A 6,066-nucleotide genomic window follows, 5' to 3' on the forward strand; every position below is an offset into this window, starting at 1 on the left:
TTCTTTCTTTTTCCCTTCTTTCTTTTGTTCTTTCTTTCTTCTTTATTTCATTCTTTCTTTCGTTCATTCTTTCTTCCTTCTTTCGTTCTTTCTTTCGTCTTTTCTTTCTTCTTCCCTTCTTTCTTTTGTTCTTTCTTTCTTCTTTATTTCATTCTACCTTTCGTTCGTTCTTTCTTCCTTCTTTCGTTCGTTCTTTCTGTCTTTCGTTTTGTGTGTATGTTGCTTTCTTCTTCCTTTTTTTACGTTCATTCTTTGTTTTCTACTTTCTTTCTTCTTTTTTTCCCTTTATCTCGTTCTTTCAGACTTAGATCATGCTTTCTTTCTTTACTTATTTATTCCTATTTCTTTATTTCTTTTTCTTTCTGCTTTTCTAGTTCTCTTTTTCCTTCTTTCTTTCTTTCTCTTTTAGCGTTGGTTTTGTGCTATTGTTGTCTGGATCATCGTAATAGCAGTACTTTGTTCTCTCTCCCCCCCCCCCCCCCCCCTTTTTTTTCCCCCTTTTCTTTCTTTCTTTTTTTTTTTTTTTTTTCCTTTTTTTTGTTGTTGTTGGGGTTTTTTTGTTTTTTTGTTTTGTTTTTGCTCTTGTATTGCGACGGTTTTTTTGTTTGTTTTATTTTACCCACATTCTCTGATTTTATGTCCAATACTAGCGTGACTTTTCTTCTTCTTCTTCTTCTTCTTCTTCTTCTTCTTCTTCTTCGTCTTCGTCGTCGTCGTATTCTCCTCCTCCTCCTCCTTCTCCTCCTCCTCCTCCTTCTCTTCTTCTTCTTCTTCTTCTTCTTCTTCTTCTTCTTCTTCTTCTTCTTCTTCTCCTCTCCCTCCTCCTCCTCCTCCTCCTCCTCCTCTTCATCCTCCTCTTTCATTATCATCATCATCAAATTCTTATTCTTCTAGAAACCAAATGCATCACTTGATTTCTTATTTCCCCACCTCCTCTTCTTGCTACTCCTCCCCTCCTCATTCTGTTGTGTTTGGGTTGTTTTGTTTTTTCCTTCTTTCTCATCACCAACGCATCCCCTTTCTCCCCCGGTCCCCTCCCTCCCTCCATCCCTTCCTCAAGCTCTTGCTCTTTTGCTTCCTTTTCTTCCTCCTGTTCTCTCTCATTCTATTGTATTTTCCCCCCCTTTTTTCTTTCTCACCAGCACTCCCCCCCCCCCCCCCCTGTCCTTCCCTTTCTCAAGCTATTGTTCTTTTGCTCCCTTTTCTTTCTCCTCTTCTCTCTCATTCTATTGTTGTTGTTTTTCCCCATTTCTGTCTCACCAGCACTCCCCCCCCCCCCCCCTGTCCTTCCCTTCCTCAAGCTATTGCTCTTTTGCTCCCTTTTTCTTCCTCCTCTTCTCTCTCATCCTATTGTTTTTTTTTCCTCCCTTCTTTCTTTCTCCCCAACGCCCCCCCCCCCCTCCTTCCCTTCCTCAAGCTATTGCTCTTTTACTCCCTTTCCTTCCTCCTCTTCTCTCTCATTCTATTGTTGTTTTTTTCCCCCATTTCTTTCTCACCAGCACTCCCCCCCCCCCCTCCTTACCTTCCTCAAGCTATTGTTCTTTTGCTCCCTTTTTCTTCCTCTTCTCTCTCATTCTATTGTTGCTTTTTTCCTCCCTTCTTTCTTTCTCCCCAACGCCCCCCCCCCCTCTCCCCCTCCTTCCCTTCCTCAAGCTATTGCTCTTTTACTCCCTTTTCTTCCTCCTCTTCTCTCTCATGATATTGTTTGTTTGTTTTTTTCCTTTCTTTCTTTCTCACCAACGCCACCCCCCACCCCCTCCCTCTCCCCCAGCCCCTCCCTCAAGCTCTTGCTCTTTTGCTTCCTTTTCTTCCTCCTCTTCTCTCTCATTCTATTGTTGTTGTTTTTTCCCCATTTCTTTCTCACCAGCACTCCCCACGCCCCCACCCCCCCACCCCCCTGTCCTTCACTTTCTCAAGCTATTGTTCTTTTGCTCCCTTTTCTTCCTCCTCTCCTCTCTCATTCTTTTTTGTTATGTTTTTTTCTCTTCCTTCTTTCTTTCTCACCAGCGCTCTTCCCCGGTTCCCCCCCCCCCCCCCCCCCCCCCCCCCCTCGTCCTTCCCGTTCTCAAGCTATTGCTCTTTTGCTCCTTTTTCTTCCTCCTCTTGTCTCTCATTCTATTGTTGTTTCTTTTTTTTTTCCTTCCTTCTTTCTTTTTTTTTCCTTCCTTTCTTTCTCCCCAACACTCTCCCCCAGCCCCTCCCTCCTACCCTTCCTCAAGATATTGCTCTTTTGCTCCTTTTTTTTTCCTCCTCTTCTCTCTCATTCTATTGGGGTTTTTTTCTTCCTTTTTTTCTTTCTCACCAGCGCGCTCCCCCCCCCCCCCCCCCTGTTCTCTCTCATTCTATTGTATTTTTCCCCCCTTCTTTCTTTCTCACCAACGCTCTCGCCCAGTTCCCCCTCCCTCCTTCCCTTTCTCAAGCTATTGCTCTTTTACTCCCTTTTCTTCCTCCTCTTCTCTCTCATTCTGTTGTTTGTTGTTTTTTATTCCTTCTTTCTTTCTCACCAACCCCCCCCCCCCCCTCCCCCCTGGCCCCCTCCCTCCATCCCTTCCTCAAGCTCTTGCTCTTTTCCTCCCTTTTCTTCCTCCTCTTCTCTCTCATTCTATTGTATTTTTCCCCCTTCTTTCTTTCTCACCAACGCTCTCGCCGAGTTCCCCCTCCCTCCTTCCCTTTCTCAAGCTAGTGCTTTTTGCTTCCTTTTTCTTCCTCCTCTTCTCTCTCATGATATTGTTGTTTTTCCCCCCCTTCTTTCTTTCTCACCAGCGCTCTTCCCCGGTCCCCCCCCCCCCTCCCTCGTCCTTCCCTTTCTCAAGCTATTGCTCTTTTGCTCCTTTTTCTTCATCCTCTTCTCTCTCATTCTTTTTTTTTTTTTTTCTCTTCCTTCTTTCTTTCTCACCAACGCTCTCGCCCAGTTCCCCCTCCCTCCTTCACTTTCTCAAGCTATTGCTCTTTTGCTCCCTTTTCTTCCTCCTGTTCTCTCTCATTCTATTGTTGTTGTTTTTTCCCATTTCTTTCTCACCAGCACTCCCCCCCCCCCCCCCTGTCCTTACCTTCCTCAAGCTATTGTTCTTTTGCTCCCTTTTTCTTCCTCTTCTCTCTCATTCTATTGTTGTTGTTTTTCCTCCCTTCTTTCTTTCTCCCCAGCGCCCCCCACCCCACCCCCCACCCCCCCTCCCCTCCTTCCCTTCCTAAAGGTATTGCTCTTTTACTTCCTTTTCTTCCTCCTCTTCTCTCTCATGATATTGTTTGTTTGTTTTTTTCCTTTCTTTCTTTCTCACCAACGCCACCCCCCACCCCCTCCTCTCCCCCAGCCCCTCCCTCAAGCTCTTGCTCTTTTGCTTCCTTTTCTTCCTCCTCTTCTCTCTCATTCTATTGTTGTTGTTTTTTCCCATTTCTTTCTCACCAGCCCTCCCCCCCCCCCCCCCTCCCCCCCTGTCCTTCCCTTTCTCAAACTATTGTTCTTTTGCTCCCTTTCTTCTTCCTCTTCTCTCTCATTCTTTTTCGTTATGTTTTTTTTCTCTTCCTTCTTTCTTTCTCACCAGCGCTCTTCCCCGGTTCCCCCCCCCCCCCCCCCCCTCGTCCTTCCCTTTCTCAAGCTATTGCTCTTTTGCTCCTTTTTCTTCCTCCTCTTCTCTCTCATTCTGTTGTTGTTGTTTTTATTCCTTCTTTCTTTCTCACCAACCCCCCCCCCCCTCCCCCCTGGCCCCCTCCCTCCATCCCTTCCTCAAGCTCTTGCTCTTTTCCTCCCTTTTCTTCCTCCTCTTCTCTCTCATTCTATTGTATTTTTCCCCCCTTCTTTCTTTCTCACCAACGCTCTCGCCCAGTTCCCCCTCCCTCCTTCCCTTTCTCAAGCTATTGCTTTTTGCTTCCTTTTTCTTCCTCCTCTTCTCTCTCATGATATTGTATTTTTTCCCCCCTTCTTTCTTTGTCACCAACGCTCTCGCCCAGTTCCCCCTCCCTCCTTCCCTTTCTCAAGCTATTGCTCTTTTACTCCCTTTTCTTCCTCCTCTTCTCTCTCATGATATTGTTTGTTTGTTTTTTTCCTTTCTTTCTTTCTCACCAACGCCACCCCCTACCCCCTCCTCTCCCCCAGCCCCTCCCTTCTTCCCTTCCTCAAGCTCTTGCTCTTTTGCTTCCTTTTCTTCCTCCTCTTCTCTCTCATTCTATTGTATCCCCCCCCCCCTTCTTTCTTTCTCACCAACGCTCTCGCCCAGTTCCCCCTCCCTCCTTCACTTTCTCAAGCTATTGTTCTTTTGCTCCCTTTTCTTTCTCCTTTTCTCTCTCATTCTATTGTTGTTATGTTTTTTTCTCTTCCTTCTTTCTTTCTCACCAGCGCTCTTTCCCGGTACCCCCCCCCCCCCCCCACCCCCCGCCGCACCCCCTCGTCCTTCCGTTTCTCAAGCTATTGCTCTTTTGCTCATTTTTCTTCCTCCTCTTCTCTCTCATGATATTGTTTGTTTGTTTTTTTCCTTTCTTTCTTTCTCACCAACGCCACCCCCACCCCCTCCTCTCCCCCAGCCCCTCCCTCAAGCTCTTGCTCTTTTGCTTCCTTTTCTTCCTCCTCTTCTCTCTCATTCTATTGTTGTTGTTTTTTTCCCATTTCTTTCTCACCAGCCCTCCCCCCCCCTCCCCCCTGTCCTTCCCTTTCTCAAACTATTGTTCTTTTGCTCCCTTTTCTTCTTCCTCTTCTCTCTCATTCTTTTTCGTTATGTTTTTTTTCTCTTCCTTCTTTCTTTCTCACCAGCGCTCTTCCCCGGTTCCCCCCCCCCCCCCCCCCCCCCCTCGTCCTTCCCTTTCTCAAGCTATTGCTCTTTTGCTCCTTTTTCTTCCTCCTCTTCTCTCTCATTCTGTTGTTGTTGTTTTTATTCCTTCTTTCTTTCTCACCAACCCCACCCCCACCCCGGCCCCCTCCCTCCATCCCTTCCTCAAGCTATTGCTCTTTTGCTCCCTTTTCTTTCTCTCTCCTCTTCTCTCTCATTATATTGGGTTGTTTTTTTTCTTCCTTTTTTTCTTCCTCACCAGCGCGCTCCCCCCCCCCCCCCCCCCCTCCTTCTTTTTTTCTCACCAGCGCTCTCCCCCGGTCCCCCCCCCCCCGCCCCCTCCTTCCCTTCCTGAAGCTCTTGCTCTTTTTTTAATCCCTTTTCTTCCTCCTCTTCTCTCTCATGATATTGTTGTTGTTTTTTTTCCTTTCTTTCTTTCTCACCAACGCCCCCCCCCCCCCTCCTCTCCCCCAGCCCCTCCCTTCTTCCCTTCCTCAAACTCTTGCTCTTTTGCTTCCTTTTCTTCCTCCTCTTCTCTCTCATTCTATTGGTCCCCCCCCCTCCCTTCTTTCTTTCTCACCAGCACTCTTCCCAGTCCCCCCCCTCCCCCCGCACGCCCCACCCCCCACCCCCCGTCTTACCCATCTTCAAGCTATTGCTCTTTTGCTCCCTTTTCTTTCTCTCTCCTCTTCTCTCTCATTATATTGTGTGTTTTTTTCTTTCTCACCACCCCCCGTCCTTCCCTTTCTCAATGTTATTGCTCTTTTTTGCTTCCTTTATCTTCCTCCTCTTCTCTCTCATTCTATTGGGGTTCTTTTTTTTTTTTCCTTTCTTTCTTTCTCACCAGCACTCCCCCCCCCCCCCCTTCTCTCCCTCCAGCCCCTCCCTCCTTCCCTTTCTGAAGCTCTTGCTCATTTGCTCCTTTATCTTCCTCCTCTTACCTCTCATTCTATTGTTTATTTTTTCTTCCTTCTTTCTCCCCAACGCCCTCCCCCAGCCCCTCCCTCCTTCCCTTCCTCAAGCTATTGCTCTTTTGCTTCCTTTTCTTCCTCCTCCTCTCTCATTCTATTGTTGTTTTTTTCCCCTTCTTTCTTTCTCACCAGCGCTCTCCCCCGGTCCCCCCCCCCTCCCCCCTCTTTCCCTTTCTCAAGCTATTGCTCTTTTGCTCCCTTTTCTTCCTCCTCTTCTCTCTCTTTCTATTGTTGTTTTTTTTTCCCCATTTCTTTCTCACCAGCACCCCCCCCCCCCCCCCCCTGTCCTTCCCTTTCTCAAGCTATTGATCTTTTGCTTCCTTTTCTTCCCCCTC

This window comes from Babylonia areolata, chromosome 11 (genome assembly GCF_041734735.1).
Source record: "Babylonia areolata isolate BAREFJ2019XMU chromosome 11, ASM4173473v1, whole genome shotgun sequence".
Classification (NCBI taxonomy): domain Eukaryota; kingdom Metazoa; phylum Mollusca; class Gastropoda; order Neogastropoda; family Buccinidae; genus Babylonia; species Babylonia areolata.